Source organism: Neoarius graeffei, chromosome 27 (genome assembly GCF_027579695.1).
Source record: "Neoarius graeffei isolate fNeoGra1 chromosome 27, fNeoGra1.pri, whole genome shotgun sequence".
Taxonomy (NCBI): Eukaryota; Metazoa; Chordata; class Actinopteri; order Siluriformes; family Ariidae; genus Neoarius; species Neoarius graeffei.
The window spans coordinates 33,665,173-33,682,961 of NC_083595.1; the positions used below are offsets into that span (position 1 = coordinate 33,665,173).

The 17,789-nt window shown below is 43.6% G+C and overlaps 1 protein-coding gene across 1 annotated transcript in view; it reads left to right on the top strand.

Annotated features, from left to right (window-relative positions):
• The window catches only part of brsk2b (BR serine/threonine kinase 2b), a 421,778-nt gene that overhangs the window by 250,244 nt on the left and 153,745 nt on the right, over positions 1–17,789 (top strand). The window lies entirely within an intron of this gene.

Sequence of the window (17,789 nt, forward strand, 5' to 3'; positions counted from 1 at the left end):
TTTCCATAGCCCTCGGCCTCTCGCCAATACAAGCTAGGGTTACTAGGCTACTGTCGGTAATCGAGCTAAGGGTCCCAGCAGGGGTGCCAGAGAAATCCAATCCTACATGCACACAAGGAAATCGAGCTATTGTGTGAGGTACATTGTGCACCCGAGCCACAGGTGGCGCTACACGCCCCATCGTGTTGGTACACTTCCAGTTGTCGTCATGAAGAAGAGCTATTCAAGAGTATAAACAAAGTTATCAGTTCCCTGTTCACAAGAAGAATGACGATGAGGACAGCAACATCGATATATATATATATATATATATATATATATATATATATATATATATATATATTTCAACTCCTTAAGCTGAATGAGTATGAACTCTATCTCCTCATTGCTCCAGAAGTGCACGTTTCTACTACTGTTGTCATGCCGACCGAGGCTGTTGTGTTACCCGCTTGTGGTCTCATCACTCGTCACTTCCGGAAGGGGCAGTGCTGAAGTAAGTAGCTCGACTACGTAGCTCGATAGGGTTTACATGCACTAAGTAGCTCGGCTACAATCGCATAATCTAGGTCGCATAGCTCGATTACGAGAAATCCAGTTCGGTTCGATTTCAGTCGAGCTACGGCAGAAATTCGATTTTCTCTATGTGCATGTAAACGCACGGAGTGAGGGGGCTAGTCCTCTCTGGCGAGAGTTTGACTTCCCTACTCGCATCTGCATTGTAGCATTTTTATGATGGTCTTTGGTATGACCCGACCGCAAATAGAACTCACGATCTCCCAGACACACCAATCACTAGGCCAACTCGTGGTAATTTATTATTCACAAGACTTTAAAATGGCGCATTCAGTGATAAAGCCCTTCTTTCTCTTCTCTTATTGTTTGCGCCACTCTCTTTGCCCTCATTCAGTCCTCTGCTTTCTGTGACCATCTTTACATAAGCCATTTAATTATCCATATTAGCTTTCCATCAGCACCCTCCAATCACACAGCACTTGAGTATAATGATGTTAAATCTGTTAATCATAAATCTTGTTTACATGTATTGTGTTACAACCTACACAAAGAGCCTGGAGGATTGGGTTTCTTATTAAGAAGCAAGAACAAAGAGCAGTGGTGAAGTGACTACCACACAAACACACACACACACACACACACACCAGATTCTCTCAGTATCCTGGATTAGCAATTCATTGTTCTTTTTCCGCAGTTCAAGCAGGCAGAGAAATGGAATATCCGAACCACAGCTCATGCATGTCATCAGTTCAAATCAAATTACTTCCAGTAGTGTTCCAGTCTGTGCCTTGCAGTCATTTGACCTTGTAATTTGATGGTAAACTCTGGCTTTAGAAGTCTGAACCCCAGTTCTCGAGGGAAATGAATCACTCGATAATCACTTTTGCAAGGCGCTATTGCACTAGTGATAATGATTAAACATGCTAAGCCAATGAGAAAGGGCACGGAGGTGAACTGCCATAATGAGACAAAAGCAGAGAGCTGCCTCGCTCCTCTGTCTATAGCAAACTCAGGCAAGGCAACTCTAATGTTTAATAGTGATCACGTGTGTGTGTGTGTCCAGTACCTGATCTGTTGTGTATAAATGATAGCAGTGCCCATCTCTCAGATAATCGTGCATGGGTTTTACACTTTACATTTCATTACATTACATTCATCCATTATACTGTATAAAGCCACTTACAAGCAAGGCAGAATCCCTTCCAAGTGATGCTCGAGAAATTAGGACACATCCAGTCTATTACTCTGTACGCCTGCCTGAATCCGAGTGATACTGATACTTTTGTTTTGTCTTCTTCTGGATCAGATTCAATTCTTATATTGCACATAAGGGGTGTTCACACGGCACATATTTGCATCGATGCTGCACCGATGTATTTTGTAGCGATATATCTTACACCGGTGTAAATTTTGTGGAGCGTTCACACGTCACAACCCTGCTTACTAGAGAGAAGCGTGTTAGCACCGGTGCAGCCCCACGGCAGTTTTTGCGACCGTGCTATACGATAGTAATAATGCGGAAATGAAATATGCGCATGCGTGAAAATGTACTTCCTTTTCCCGGTTGTCATGGCATCACCAAGTGCCGGGAAAACAACGTGGATGAAGACACCAGTGTTGCCAGATACTGCTGACGTTTTCCAGCCCAAAATATGTTCAAATCCGCCAAAATGCACTTAAAACCGCCCAATCTGGCAACACTGGAAGACATGCAGTTCTGTTGTTGATATTCGCCATTTTGGAAGCGCAAAATACCAGGATGCAAATTATGCAATGCCCGTATGTAATCAACTCTCCTCACGCGTAGCGAGTCTACCCCTGTAGCGTTCAGACGTCCCATTTTATATCGGTGCTGCCCCGCAAACTAGCATTTACTCCGGAGTAAATTTCTTAAACCACCTCCCGAGCAGGGTTAGATTTGCACCGGTTTAAGCAGCTTTCAGGGGCTACACCGGTATAACTTTGTACCGTTTGAACGCTCTACCGGGGCAGCCCCGGTGCTACACCGGAGTAAAAGTTGCCGTGTGAACACCCCTATAATTAAGTGCAAACGTTCACTGGTCAGAACATTGGAACTTTTTTTTATTACAGAAATCATAGAAAATTGTCAAGGAATAAGAAGGCAAGGCTGATACATAAGATTTAACAGTTATTCCACGAAATCGAGTCAGGCATGAACTGATAGCCGATGAGGCACGGGTTGACTATAAGCCCTGTACGATGAGATTGACTGGAGTAACGTTTTGGTTTTTTTAAAGATTTTTTTTGGGCTTTTTTCACCTTTATTGGATAGGACAGTGTAGAGACAGGACAGGAAATGAGCGGGAGAGAGAGAGGGAGGGATCAGGAAATGACCTCGGGTTGGAATCAAACCCGGGTCCCCGGACTTATGGTATGGCGCCATAGCCACCTGAGCCACGACGCCCCCTGGAGTAATGGTTTTAATTCCATCCACATTCAGTGGATTGAGAAACTGAGCGTTTTTATTTTTTGCAAATTCGATAAATAAAAAAAACTCTATACAAAACGTCCGACAAAATCATTTCTGCTGAGAATGTAAACAAACCGGCGAAATGACAGAAGCAATTTGTGAAAAATGCTAAAATAATATCCATCCATTATCTGTAGCCAATTATCCTGTGCAGAGTCGCAGGTAAGCTGGAGCCTATCGCAGCTGACTATGGGTGAGAGGCAGGGTACACCCTGGACAAGTCGCCAGATCATCACAGGGCTGACACATGGAGACAACCATTCACACCTACGGTCAATTTAGAGCCACCAGTTAACCTAACCTGCATGTCTTTGGACCAGTGTTGTAGTCGAGTCACTAAACCTCGAGTCTGAGTCCAGTCTCGTGTCCTCAGTGTTCAAGTCCGAGTCAAGTCCAAGTCCTTAAAAAAAATAAATTGAGTCGAGTCCACTATTGACCAGAGTCGAGTCCAAGACTCCAACCACACCATTTGACAGTGGCTGTTTCAGCACCATTAACATTAGTTTATTCCTGAACGTGACGTATGAACAGGTGAATGTGCTTCTCTTTATCAGGGAGCGTGAAGTATTCTGTCAGAGATGGTTGGGAGACGGATGTAAGTGCAGAAGGTGTGTTTATTAATACAAGTGAAGACAGTAAACAATCCAGAACAGCAGGCAAAATCGTAAAACAGTGAAATGGGCAACAGGTCAAGCAAAGCACAAACAGGCTATCGTAGACTCGGCAGAATCAAAGATGAGAAACAGGAAACCAGGGATCAGGAAACCAAACAAGGCTTGGTAACGAATCAGCAACGCAACTCAATACTTCGCAAAGTAAGTGTGTTTTCACAGTTTCTATAAAGGCGCGCTGATTGTGCCTGAAGGCCAATTTATGCTGACAACCCAGTCCTTGCAGATAGCGTCGCAGACAGTGTCTGCGTAGCCCCCCCCCCCCCACTTTCGCAGACGCTCTGCGTGCACCTCCCAAAAATTGTGACCACCGCAGAAGCCTCGCAGACAGCGCTGCAGACAAGAGGGCTCTGATTGGTCCACTCTACCCGCTGTACACACACTTCCGCTTCCCTACTTTCCCGGTTTGTTTTGTTTTCACGACCGGCATTTTTAAAAACACAAGCGAAGATGGAGCAGCATGAAGAGCGGTTGATTGAGGAAGTACGTACATCTATACGACTCCAGTTCTAGTCATTATAAAAAAAAAAAAAAGAAGTTCTAGTCATTATAAGTAACCGGAGGATAAACATAGTGAAAATTCATTATGTCTGATAATTATAACTATTCTTTTAAGTTCGTTTCTTAAGACACGTATTTTTAAGTATGTTACCTCGCTTGTTGACAGTTTCGGCGAACACTTCCGCCTTCTTCAAAACAGTCACCAGATGTCGAGTGGTGACGTGCCTTATCAGCTGATGTTACTCTATGGAGGCGTGAACGTCCCGCCCAATTTGACAGGTAGTCCACGCCTCCTGCTGTTAGGTCGCTGGCCCAGGACGGCGCTCCAGGTGTGTGACAGCGCGTACGCTCCCTCATCCCGGTTCATCGTCCTCTGCGCCCGCTTACGTATCTCCACTGCCTCCAAAATCCAACGCTGGTATCTATTCTCTTCAGCGCGAATGACTCTGGCCTCTTCCCAATTCATAATATGATTTTGTTGTTTGCAGTGGTCTGAAATGGCTGATTTTAAGTTTTCTTGGCTTGCTTTTTCTTTTTCAGATCTTGTGAGTCTTTTTGTTGTTTCTTTTTCACATTCTATTTGGTGTTCTTTCCTGCGAGTGTGGAAGCCTCTGCCCGTTTCACCAATATAGACTTTATTGCATGAACGGCAAGGGATTTCATATATGATATTGCATTTATTGTCCAGTTGTATTTTGTCTTTGGGGTGAACTAGCAGCTGTCGGAGGTTCTTGTATGGTTTGACCGGGGTGTTGATGTGGTATTTCCTCATGGATCGTTGGATGCGTTCTGTGACTCCTTTTATGTATGGTAATGTGACAAAGCCCCGGTTTGTTTTTTCTGTGTTTTTTCTTGTTTGTTTGTTTCTTTCCTTTTTTTGTGTCTGTGATTTTCCTTTTCGAATTGCCCACGGTGGATATTGGCAGTTTTTTAATGCCTGTTGGATGTGTTGTTCCTCCTCCTGTCTGTCTTTCTCCTCCGTGATGTTCTGTGTTCGGTCGTATAGTGTTCTGATTACTGACATTTTGTGTGCGATGGGATGTTCAGATGTCCAGAGAAGATATTGGTCGGTATGTGTAGGTTTTCTGTATGTTGTAATTCTGATGTTCCCTTCTTCTGTGTGGTGTATTTTTAGGTCCAGAAATGCTATTGTCTTGTCCGTTTCCTCTTCGTGTGTGAATTTGATGTTGCCTGTCTTGTCTATGGAGTTTAGATGATCCGTGAGTTGTTGTGTGTGGCCTGTTTTGGTTATTTCAAGAATGTCATCAACGTATCTTTTCCAGAAGATAGGTTTGCAGTCATCCGGTGCTGTTTCTATGGCTCGGGTTTCCAGATCCTCCATAAAAAAGTTGCATAGAGTGGCAGATAGCGGGTCCCCCATTGCAAATCCCTCTTTTTATCTGTAGATTGTACCTCTGTATTGGAAATATGTGGACGTGGAAATGAAATGTAATAGTTTTGTTATGTCCTGTGCTGTAAGTTTTGTACGTTTTTTCAGGGTTCTGTCTGTTTTAACCGGCTTTCTACTACGTTGAGAGTGTTTGTGACCGGTGTTTTTGTAAAGAGGGATATGACGTCATGTGATACAAATATTTCATCCTTTTTAATCTTGATTTCCTTTAGTTCTTTCGCCAGTTGTTTTGAGTTTTTGCAGTGATATTCCGTGAGTCCGAGGAGTGGTTTAATTATGTCTGCCAGTGTCTTGGAAAGGTTGTAAGTAACTGATCCTATACTGTCTACTATGGGTCTTAGTGGTGCTCCGGGTTTATGAATTTTCGGTGTGCCGTATATCCGGGGGGTGATGTCTGCTGTGGGGATGAGGTGGTTGTATGTTTATCAATTTTGTTGTCATCCATTAACGGTTTGAGTAATAGTTTTAGTCTTTTTTTCTTTTCCTCTGTCGGGTCTTTTTTGAGGGGCGGCACGGTGGTGTAGTGGTTAGCGCTGTCACCTCACAGCAAGAAGGTCCTGGGTTCGAGCCCCGGGGCTGGCGAGGGCCTTTCTGTGTGGAGTTTGCATGTTCTCCCCGTGTCCGCGTGGGTTTCCTCCGGGTGCTCCGGTTTCCCCCACAGTCCAAAGACATGCAGGTTAGGTTAACTGGTGACTCTAAATTGACCATAGGTGTGAATGTGAGTGTGAATGGTTGTCTGTGTCTATGTGTCAGCCCTGTGATGACCTGGCGACTTGTCCAGGGTGTACCCCGCCTTTCGCCCATAGTCAGCTGGGATAGGATCCAGCTTGCCTGCGACCCTGTAGAAGGATAAAGCGGCTAGAGATGATGAGATGAGATGGGTCTTTTTTGAGTATTTCATATGTGTTTGGGTCCGTGAGCATTTCATTCATTTGTTTTTCATATTGATTAGTGTCCATGATAACCGTGGTCCTCCCTTTATCAGCCGGTAGTATTGTTATTTTCTTGTTCTTTGCAAGTGTTCTGATGGCTTCCATTTCCTGTTTTGTTGTGTTTCTGGGTGGCGGTTTAGCTGAGGTGAGGATGCCTGCTATTTCGTTCCTTAATGCGGCCTTCTGTCCTTGGTCCTGTAACATGTTGCATGCTAGTTCCGTAGCCAGTATGAATTCTTCATTCGGGATTTTATTTGGTGTGATGGCATAGTTTAGTCCCCGTGAGAGTATAGTGCGTTCTGCTGTTGTTAGTGTGTGTTTAGACAGGTTGCATATCCATTTTTCATTTATGAATTGGGAAGAGGCCAGAGTCATTCGCGCTGAAGAGAATAGATACCAGCGTTGGATTTTGGAGGCAGTGGAGATACGTAAGCGGGCGCAGAGGACGATGAACCGGGATGAGGGAGCGTACGCGCTGTCACACACCTGGAGCGCCGTCCTGGGCCAGCGACCTGACAGCAGGAGGCGTGGACTACCTGTCAAATTGGGCGGGATGTTCACGCCTCCATAGAGTAACATCAGCTGATAAGGCACGTCACCACTCGACATCTGGTGACTGTTTTGAAGAAGGCGGAAGTGTTCGCCGAAACTGTCAACAAGCGAGGTAACATACTTAAAAATACGTGTCTTAAGAAACGAACTTAAAAGAACGGAGGATAAACACTCCACTAACCACACCCACCAACTACTCCTAGCGACTTCGCGCCCCCTTGCGTTGTGCCGGTGAATAACATCGCGCACGCCTATTCCCCCGCTCAACAATAAATTACAACTGTCTGCGAAAAGCTATCTGCGAAAGCCTTGTCGCAAGAGCATGCAGAGGCCTTTAATCCTGTGCAGGTGAGAGTCGCTTACGGCGCGCACGAGTGTCCACTTGGCATGCGGGCTGTCCAGAGTGTGCCCGAGAGTCTGATGCACGCGCCAAGGCACACAGCTGTGACTCTTACATGAAATTAGTACAAAAATTAATGTAGATATAAATATCTTATGCCAAATTATTATGGCATGTTACAAAAAAAATAAAGAAAAAAATCTGAGTCCTCGTCTCCAATTTACGAGTCCTAATACAATTAATGCACGAGTCCAAGTCATCAGTGTTCAAGTCCAAGTCAAGTCATGAGTCCTTAAAATTAGGGCATGAGTCGGACTCAAGTCCGAGTACTACAAGCCTGCTTTCGGTTGTGGGGGAAACCGGAGCACCCAGAAGAAACCCACGCAGACACAGGGAGAACATACAAACTCCACACAGAAAGGCCCCCATTGGTCACTGGGCTTGAACCCAGAACCTTCTTGTTGTGATGCGACAGGGCTAACCACTACACCACCGTGCTGCCGCTATAATGATAATTCTTGAAAAATTAAAGAAAAAAAAAGTTGTTCTTACCATCAAATACTTTCATTCCATATTCTGTTGCTTTTTTGGGGTTTTGTTTTCAAATAGTTTTTATTTCCTCCTTGGTTGGTTCAGCAACACGCTCCACCATTTTATTTTTCTCTACTCATAGTATATGAGCTGATATCCTAGTAGTAGAGTAGCCAATCAGAGCGCACGATTGCTCATATCCAGTGAATGTGGATATAATTATACCAGTGCTATTAAAATTCTTGAACGTGATTCACAGAAAGATTTATTTATATTATACTTATATTTATTTTTATAACAGCAGTTGTGAGAATAGTGTTGGCTGCAAAGCATATCACAGGTTTATATTACTGCGCTCGTTCTAATACATTATCATTTCTAGAGTAACAACGTAGACTGAATGTATGATAGATGATCCATATAACAAAGGTCTTTACACATACTTCCACTAGTTACGATTTGTCATAACTTTTTCCCCCTTTGGAAATTTTTTTTTCAAATGACTACCCTATAAATGAACACTTTTACATCAAAGGTGAATGTTCATGTCCAAAAAAAGCAATGATTTGATTTTTCATAGCGGTTTCAATGTTTGATATTTCTTCCATGAAAGTAATGTATTCAACCAATCAGGGCGCAGGTTGTGAAAACATCACACTGCTGCAGCCTTGGCCGAGTCTTTCCTTCAGTTTGTGTCTCAAAACCAAGCGCTATTTGACAAGAGCAACGAAAATGATAACGATAACGACTTTAAAGACAGTTTCTGGGGGGGAAGGAGCTCAGCAATGAAAACGGTGGGTGAACAGAACATTATCTGTCTCCTGCTTTGTGATGTGGTGAAGCTTGCTGTCAGTCTCAGCAGCTCCTGAACCAAGCAGCGAAGCTCCCCGCCTTCTCACCTACTGCTCAGGATAGGATGGAGCCAAAATCTTCATTTTCCCTCCTTTTTATAAAAGAATAAACACCAGCTTGTCTATGATTGTTTTTGTGATATGCTCACATAATCCCATCACGTTTAATACAAATATGAATGTTGCGTTAAATTCGTCAATGACTTTCACATCGTTTATTTGCGTCGCACCGGACACGAAAAGACCCAACGATAAATTGATTATTTAACAAAGAGAAACATGCTTTCTGAAAGAAGAGTCTCCGGTGTCAGTGCTTTGTCACAGTCAGTGTCGAGTTTCCCAAAAGCATCGTAGCACAAAGATCATTGTTAAATGGTAGAGCGAACAGCACAATGAACACTCTTCTAGTTAAGATGCTCTTAGTCTACATCCACACGACAACGGCAACGAGATTTTTTTTTTTTAAATATCGTGTCCACATGGGCAACGGATCAGTAAAATATCAGGTACATATGGCAACGCAACGCTTGCTGAAAACGATGCAATACACATGCCACACCTCTACGTGCGCTGTAAGACGGTCCCATCGGAGACACCAGAACAATAGAAGAAGTAGACGCATGCGCATAAACCCCTTCTTCTGTAGCATCAGCCACATAAAGTTGATTATTAATCAGTAGCGTAAAACGAAAGACGCGGAAAGAGGAATGAACGGGGGTAGATGGAAGCTGGTACGCCAACATTCTGATATCCTCCAGAATTCTTTAATGGTCCGGAATAAATTGAATGCTACACGTTGATGGATTACTTTGTTCTTCTATGCCCTTTTTGAGGAATGTATTGTCGGACTTAAACCAACATTTGAAGAGGTGAGATCGCTATTTTCCTATTTTTGCTGGTGGGATTGTTTTTGTTTTTGGAAAGCGCACGGGCAGTGCGCGGTTTGGTTATACTCAGTACTTCCGCAGTGTTTGGACTAAAGACTCTGCCCTAAGGGCTATTCTCTCTCTCTCTCTCTCTCTCTCACTTTGCACCATTACACAATATTCACAGTGAAAATATTTTGTAAGCGCATTTCATGAACCAAGTTATAGGATTTGTTGACAACTCGCATCGAGTTCGTTACACTTCTACCCGGCGTGAAGCACTGACAGTCATGTGGTTGTGACATCATCGTAAACAAATCCGTTCTACTCATCCAGACGACTTCGCAACGGGGCCGTTGCCAGACTTTTCCACTCTGGAACCCGTTCTCAAAAGATTTCGTTTTGGGGCACCCAAAACGCCGGTGCCATGTGGACGCCAGGCCGAAACGATAAACAATTTTATCAGATTCACCTGAATCCGTTGCCGTGTGGACAGGGCCTAAGTGTTAAAAGGCTTTTGGGAAACTCACCACAATATGGTTTCTGGACAGAGGACTTTGCTTTTTTTTTTTAATTATTTTTTACACAGTTTTTTTTTTCAGTCACATGACAAGCTGTGTTTATTTATCTATTTATTTAGTATATATATATATATATATATATATATATATATATATATATATATATATATACTTAAAGAGAATGAAAAAATATAGTTTGGTGAGGGAACGAACATTTATACCTGCTATAATGTAAATAAGAACAAGAAGTAACTTGTTTTTTTGGACATTCCAGAGTATTAAATATAACTATAAACTGAAGAAGCCTTTATTTGGTCACATACACTCAAGCACAGCAAAATTCCGTTTCTGTATTTAACCCATCTGAAGCAGTGAACACACACAGCAGTGGGCAGCAATGCTACAGCACCCAGGGAGCAGTTGGGGTTCAGTGCCTTGCTCAAGGACACTTCGGCCATGATACAGAGGGAGGAGAAAGTGCTGTTCCTTCACTCAGCTCCCCTCACATGTTCCTGCCAGTCCCAGGAATTGAACCAGCAACCCTTTGGGCTCAAGGCTGCTTCTCTAACCTTCAGGCCATGGCTGCCCCTAGTTTTTTGCCCCAGAAAATAGTCTCCCATCTCATTATCTGTAGCCGCTTTATCCTGTTCTACAGGGTCGCAGGCAAGCTGGAGCCTATCCCAGCTGACTACGGGCAAAAGGCGGGGTACACCCTGGACAAGTCGCCAGGTCATCACAGGGCTGACACATAGACACAGACAACCATTCACACTCACATTCACACCTACGGTCAATTTAGAATCACCAGTTAACCTAACCTGCATGTCTTTGGACTGTGGGGGAAACCGGAGCACCCGGAGGAAACCCACGCGGACACGGGGAGAACATGCAAACTCCGCACAGAAAGGCCCTCGCCGGCCACGGGGCTCGAACCCGGACCTTCTTGCTGTGAGGCGACAGCGCTAACCACTACACCACCGTGCCGCCCCCCCAGAAAAAAGTATGATACATAATTTTTATTCATAAAAAACAATTATTGTTGGCAAATTGCTGTGGTATTCGAGGAATAAAACATTTTGGTACATACTGTTTAGGAAAATAATCAAGCATGCCATTTTGTTTGTTTGTCCTTACATAAAGAACTGAAATAATGAATAAATCAGTAGTACAGTATATCCTGTCCAGTGGGTGGCATGGTGGTGTAGTGGTTAGCACTATTGTCTCATAGCAAGAAGGTTCTGGGTTCGAGTTTGTGTGTGTGTGTGTGTGTGTGTGTGTGGAGTTTGCACGTTCTCCCGTTGTCTGTGTGGGTTTCCTCCAGGTGCTCGGGTTTCCTCCAGGTGCTCTGGTTTCCCCTACAGTTCAAAGACATGCAGTTAGGTTAACATGGGGCAGCCTTGGGCTGAAGTGCCCTTGAGCAAGGCACCGAATCCCTGACTGCTCCCCGGGTGCTGTAGCATAGCTGCCCACTGCTCTGGGCGTGTGTGTGTGTGTGCTCATTGCTCACTTGTGTGTTCACTGCTTCAGATGGGTTAAATGCAGATGATGAATTTCACTGTGCTTGAGTGTGCATGTGACAAAGCCTTCTTCCATAAACTTAATTGAACTGAGTGAGGCAAGTTAGTGTGATGATGAACTAACTTGCTGAACTCCAACTTTGACTGTGTCAAATTTTTCACTTGTTCAGTTGGTAAGTATAGTATTTCAGAGATCTTTATCCATGGGTCATGATAATATTGTCTGGTAGGTTTGGCAAACATCAGTTTTTATCCCCAGCTGGCCAAAAGGCCCGAAGGGGGATTAAGTCATGGTGATGTCCGTCTGTCCCAGGAAGGGTACTCACCTTCTGAAATCAACTCCTCAATTTTTGGAGAAATTTCATGAAACTTTTTTTTTTAAAGATATTTTTTGGGCTTTTTTCACCTTTATTGGATAGGACAGTGTAGAGACAGGAAATGAGTGGGAGAGAGAGACAGGGAGGGATCGGGAAATGACCTTGGGTCGGAATCGAACCCAGGTCCCCGGATTTATGGTATGGCACCTTATCCACCTGAGCCACGATGCCCCTGGAAATTTCATGAAACTTGACAGGATTCTTTGTTATATGTCGGTAATATGCATATTGTAATTTCATTCAATTCAGTCACATTTTACCAGAGTTACAGCCCTTGATTACCAAACTTGTACTTTGACAATTTCCTGAGGGTGTATTAAGCACTTATAGCATATAGTTGCCAGCGGGGGATATTGTGCTCTCAGAGCACACTTGTTTTGAATGTATCTGGTGTTTTCAGTTCGACATACGCGTCCAATATACCTCAGATGTTGTGCACAGATTAAATTACAATAAATAAAAATCAGGTTTCGGGGCGGCACGGTGGTGTAGTGGTTAGCGCTGTCGCCTCACAGCAAGAAGGTCCGGGTTCGAGCCCCGTGGCCGGCGAGGGCCTTTCTGTGCGGAGTTTGCATGTTCTCCCCGTGTCCGCGTGGGTTTCCTCCGGGTGCTCCGGTTTCCCCCACAGTCCAAAGACATGCAGGTTAGGTTAACTGGTGACTCTAAATTGACCGTAGGTGTGAATGGTTGTCTGTGTCTATGTGTCAGCCCTGTGATGACCTGGCGACTTGTCCAGGGTGTACCCCGCCTTTCGCCCGTAGTCAGCTGGGATAGGCTCCAGCTTGCCTGCGACCCTATAGAACAGGATAAAGCGGCTAGAGATAATGAGATGAGATGAGAAAAATCAGGTTTCGTGCAGTGATGAAGAGCATAACGTGTGCACAGTCTCATCAGCTGAAGACCAAATCAATCACTGCATTTTAAATCAGGTGTTGAATTTAAAGCCTCTGAAGCTACGCTCTGTTCTAGAGATCTCCATTCACACATTCAGGAAAAGTCAATTCAGGAATATTGTGTACCCTGGTAAGATCTCATCTCATCTCATTATCTCTAGCCGCTTTATCCTGTTCTACAGGGTCGCAGGCAAGCTGGAGCCTATCCCAGCTGACTACGGGCGAAAGGCGGGGTACACCCTGGACAAGTCGCCAGGTCATCACAGGGCTGACACATAGACACAGACAACCATTCACACTCACATTCACACCTACGGTCAATTTTAGAGTCACCAGTTAACCTAACCTGCATGTCTTTGGACTGTGGGGGAAACCGGAGCACCCGGAGGAAACCCACGCGGACACGGGGAGAACATGCAAACTCCGCACAGAAAGGCCCTCGCCGGCCACGGGGCTCGAACCCAGGACCTTCTTGCTGTGAGGCGACAGCGCTAACCACTACACCACCGTGCCGCCACCCTGGTAAGATTTGTATTTTATATGTGCTAATGTGTGGATGTTCTGCTTAACACAGAATCAGCACATGACAACAGAACCACTAATATCACCCCATCTGGTCTGAGGTTTCTAAGCATGCCTCTTTCCCCACTTTAATCCATCTGAACATTTAATTTAATTCCCTGAAAAGGATTTAAATGATTAAAACGCCCATTCTCTACTATTTCAAGTGACTTTAATTGTCTTCGTCAGTGCAGAGGAAATAAGCCAAGATTCTGCTAGTATCAGATACAAAAAGAACAGGGATGATCATGACTCGGCATGTGTAGGAGTCCTTTACGCACTCCAGCTGTCTCTCTCTGTTTTCCTGAGGAAGAAGGAGTGAAGGCAGGGAGACAAAGCAGGGAGGAATTTGCCATGACTGGGTGCTTGATACATCAGCAAGTCAAGCAGAGCTTTAAAAAGGAACCGTTTCATTATTTATTTAGGTTTTTTTTTTCTTTTTCCATCTTTTTTCCCTCGCTTTGTCACAGAGGTCTGGGTGACAGACCTTTGAAGAAGCGAGGCTTTGATGGTAATAAAATGACAGTTTCTTCTCCGTCTGTCACTTAATTTGCCGAGGTGGTTGAGATGGAGTTGATTGTAGAGGGAGGGTGTGTGTGTGTGTGTGTGTTTGGCTGGCTCAGTGAGTATAGGCTGGTTTTTGTTGCATTTGTGAGCTTGTTTTTGTGTATATACATGTTAAGGGGGGCGGCACGGTGGTGTAGTGGTTAGCGCTGTCGCCTCACAGCAAGAAGGTCCGGGTTCGAGCCCCGTGCGGAGTTTGCATGTTCTCCCCATGCCCTCGTGGGTTTCCTCCGGGTGCTCCGGTTTCCTCCACAGTCCAAAGACATGCAGGTTAGGTTAACTGGTGACTCTAAATTGACCGTAGGTGTGAATGTGAGTGTGAATGGTTGTCTGTGTCTGTGTCAGCCCTGTGATGACCTGGCGACTTGTCCAGGGTGTACCCCGCCTTTAGCCCGTAGTCAGCTGGGATAGGCTCCAGCTTGCCTGCGACCCTGTAGAAGAGGATGAAGCGGCTAGAGATAATGAGATGAGATGAGACATGTTAAGGGATGCATAGACTGTTCAGCTAATACTGGTCACTGCTGTGGGGATTACTGTCAACTGGTTGGGATGGTGGGGAAAAAGAAAAAAAAAAGCCAGTGGTAAAGAAAGCAGCTAAATGACCTTTGTTAATACTTCGTTAAAATATTCCATAGTAGATGAAGCTAATTGCACGGCTCTGCAGTCAATTGCACATGATTGAAAAGGTTTTTTTTTTCTTTATATAAGTTACTTTCATATATGTTTTGTGGTTAAGTATCAACTTGTGCATAGAACTGCCCCCCCCCAAAAAAAAAAAAAAAGAATTCTGACGAATCTGACCTGCAGTCATTTTTGTCATCGTCTGTGCCATTGATTTGGGCAGTTAGCTGGCCATCAAAAAAATTATGTTCTATTGTTTTGGGATAAAGGGTTGGCAGTGGGACGGGTATTCAATGAGAAGGGTAAAAAATTCCATTCCATTCAATGAAAAAAGTGAAAACCCGTCCCACTGCCAACTTTTAATCTCATCAGGTCAAGTGATCAAAATGGTTCGTCACAATGGGTAAGGTAATGTTTTTTCACACATTCCAACACAGTTCTACAACTGCTTTTTACAGCAGCTTCATTTATCTATTATTTGACTTTATTTTGGTATTTGACTCTTTTCAGTGTGTCTTGAAATGAACTCTTGTACTATTTTACTCAGTTCAGAGCCACAACCAACTGTTACTTTGTTATACAATTACTGTAATTTTGCTCCCACTCCAACTTTTACTCTCTAAACTCAAAAGTATAGTAAAATTAACTATTTTTGAGGAAAATAATTTTAACTCTAAAAATTGCTCAGTCATTTTTCCTGTGTATGCACTACAGTGGATGCATATCAATCGATCTGCTCATAATAAATAGAAGAAATATTTACACTTACTTGAGTTGATCTTCAGCTGGATCAAGTCAAAGTTAAAAAAAAAGGCATCACTCACTCCATGTTGCAGTTCTCAAGATTGAATTGAATCGCTGTCCTGAATCATCTGAAGCGCATAAAACCCACGCGCCATCTCGCAAGAAGTTTTACCTCCAAACAGCCTAAAGTATGTCTGACAGATATTATCCTGTTTACGTTAGGCATTACCATGGCAGAAGAGAAACCAATCGAAACCGAAAGCATGAACGTGATTCTCATGCCGCTACCATGTGAATATTCTTATGAATGCGTAAGTGGGCACTCAGCGCTCCGACTCCGCTGTGACTAAGGTGACAAGTTTTATGTTTTATCTTATTCAGGTAATTTATAATATTATTTGGCAGTGGGAACATAGGAAAGTGGAACATATAAAGTTTGTCAATATGTTTATCATGCTTGTATGATAAAAACCCGCAAAGATATTTATCTAAATACACGACCTACTCATTCTAAACCTGCCGAGCTTCGCTGGCAAAGCTCTTGACCCCAGAGGGTTAAAACTCAATACTAAATGCACTGTAGTACAGTGAATTTCATTGTAAGCAGTGTGAGAGAGCTCATTTCATGCCACAGGTTTTACATTATCCAAATCCACTCATGAAAGTCATTTTCAGCCTGGAAAACAACGCAGACACTACTGCAGCCATGGCCTGTTCCATGGAATGCCGGTCTGTGCAATAAAAGAAGGTTCTGTGCTTCCATGCTGTGCACTCGGAGTTCGACAGACAGACACGGCATGATGGTGTAGTGGTTAGCACTGTCGCCTTACAGCAAGAAAGTCCTGGGTTCGAGCCCAGCGGCCAATGAGGGCCTTTCTGCGTGAAGTTTGCATGTTCTTCCTGTGTCCGCGTGGGTTTCCTCCGGGTGCTCCGGTTTCCCCCACAGTCCAAAGACATGCAGGTTAGGTTAACTGGTGACTCTAAATTGACCGTAGGTGTGAATGTGAGTGTGAATAGTTGTCTGTGTCTATGTGTCAGCCCTGTGATGACCTGGCGACTTGTCCAGGGTGTACCCCGCCTTTCGCCCGTAGTCAGCTGGGATAGGCTCCAGCTTGCCCGCGACCCTGTGGAACAGTGATTTCTTATTTTTGCTGTTAAGCATGATATCTGAAACAGCATAGAAGCTGGACATGTAACTGTTAACCTGTGTAGGGCTGTTAATTGAAGAACGGTTTGAAATGGTCTGTACAGTCATTTATCAGCATCGATAAAATAGCAACATCCCAAATCACTTTTTGCTCTACTATGGAAAACAAGTTTATTTAGCTGCTTTTATGAATTACTGGTTAGAGTTAATAGTCATGCAACATCTAGTACATGTTTGTGTCCAAGTACACTAGCAGTCAAAAGTTTGGACACACCTTCTAATTCAATGTTTGTTTCTTCTTTATTTTTATTAATTTAAAGATCCTTCATGCCTTAAAGTAACGTTGGATGTCGTTTCTCTTTACTTAGTTGAGCAGTTCTTGACATAATATGGTTATGGCTATAGTTGTTGAATTGGGCTATTTACTGTATTTTTATTATTTACTATTTACTGATTGATCTCAAACGCATTAAGAAGGCAATAAATTACGCTCATTAACTTTTGACAAGGCACAGCTGTTAATTGAAAAGCATTCCAGGTGACTACCTCATGAAGCTGGTTAAGATAATGCTAATAGTGTATAAAGTATCATCAAGGTAAACGGTGGCTACTTTGAAGAATCTAAAATATGAAACATTTTGTTTCGAACTCTTTTTGTTTACCACATAATTCCATTTACGCTCCATATGTTATTTCATAGTTTTGATGTCTTCAGTGTTGTTCTACAATGTAGAAAATAGTCAAAATACAGAAAAACCTATGACTGAGTAGAGTAGAGGTGTCCAGACTGGTACTCTGTGTGTATGGCTGGAGTAAGTGATTGTGCTATATATGTGTGTGTGATAAGCTGGCATGTCTGGGAGATGCACACTCTTTGTTCAGACACTGATTATGAACTCCAGGTACCTGAAGCTGTAGTCTTATCAACATGCAGTCTGTAGAGAGCACCGAAGTGAGAAGGAGCAGCTGGTGTAGGGGAGTCACTTGGCTTCTGTAGACTTTGCCAAAGAGTTCCAGCCCAGCATATGTTGATGAATTTGCTTGGGTTTGTGCAGCTTATCTTTAGATTTTTACATAGAAATGGAACAACTAAAACGATGGACCACCACCAAGAAAAAAAATGCTCTTCTCGAAAGCATATGTTCTGTTTGGGTCCAAATTTTGCATTATGGCTAAAACTGGAAG